A 1,462-nucleotide genomic window follows, 5' to 3' on the forward strand; every position below is an offset into this window, starting at 1 on the left:
CGGGTTAGGAGAGGGAAAGGAGGGGAGAGAGGGCGGAGACTATCCAAACAGGCCCCTCCCTGGGGCGGGCCCATAGTTGGGGGCGGGGCCTGGGCGTAGTGGCTGGTGTGGGTTCTAGGAGCTGGTGAAGAGTGTGGCATTTTGAGGCAAGCCTGTCTTTGTGCCACTCCATGTGTTGGAAATAGAGCCACAGTGACAGTGCCTTTCTATCACTCTGATTATTCAAAAGAGAACAGCATTTTGAAACTAGCCAACGTGAGCCTCCCCATGACCCCAGAGTACTGTGGTCTTGAAGCTTTAAATCACCTTTACTTTGGCTTCAAAGCTGGGAGAAGTGGATGCTGAAGGAGGAAGTCAAGTGGTTCTTCCTAGCTCTGGCCTTGTGATGGATGGTGTCAGCTAGCACTTCTCAACTTGTGGGTTGAGACCTCTTTGGCTTTGGACAAACAGTAGAATAGCAGCAAAATTACAGTTATGAAATAGAAACAAATAATTTTATGGTTGGGAGTCACAATATGAGGAACAGTATTAGAAGAACGCAGTATTTAAAAGGCTGAGGACCACTGGTCTAAACGGTTATGTGTTGCAGTGTAGACTATTACTTGTCTAAACTTGCCATGCTCTATGAAGCTGAGAAGCTGCGTTAACTGATTCTGAGTTTTACTAGGAAAATCACTTCAAGGATCCTCTCCTTTTCGTGGAGATTTTAGCCCTGCACCCTGTGCAGAGGTTAAGGGGGAAGAATTGGGGGACCAGGACCACTTGTCTTAAAGCATGACTAGATTACATCATTGTGAGGCAATAAATGTCTAGCAAATGTGTATTGCAGATGCACTGGAGATTAAATAGCTAGCATCTACAATACTACCGATTATTGGTAATAAAAAATTCTAAATTTTAGTAAGTACTCAGCATTCAGACGTTTCTCTTCATTTTTAAAAGCACATATGATGTTATACTAACTAGCCAGATATAATAACTCATAAATATTACATTCAGGAAACTAAGGCAGAATGACTGCTATGAGTTTGAGGCTAGCCCAAGCCACATTAAAGTTCTAGGCCAGCCTGGATTAAAGACTGAAATTCAGTCTCAAAACCAAACAAATACATGAGAAAAACACAACTCCTAAATGTTGAAGTATTTACATAAAATCAATAAAAAAAACCGTTTTGTCACTCAGATTAAAAGCATTGGTATAAAGTATATTTTAATATTAATCACTGTAAAAACTATCTAAAGGTGTAGGTATCCATTGCTGGTTGATAAGTACTATGAAGTTTGTGTACTGATCAGGTACCTCTAGAATTTACCTATACTCAGATTGCACTTTTTCCTTGCCTGCTAATGATAACTAGCTTAAAAGTTAAGGCCATCTGAAAATCAACCGTCCCATCCAGGTGACCCAATAAGAAGATGGTCCCTCAAGCCTCAACAGCAGCAGAGGCAAAGGAACCAGCAT

The sequence above is a fragment of the Apodemus sylvaticus genome, chromosome 3 (assembly GCF_947179515.1).
Source record: "Apodemus sylvaticus chromosome 3, mApoSyl1.1, whole genome shotgun sequence".
Classification (NCBI taxonomy): Eukaryota; Metazoa; Chordata; class Mammalia; order Rodentia; family Muridae; genus Apodemus; species Apodemus sylvaticus.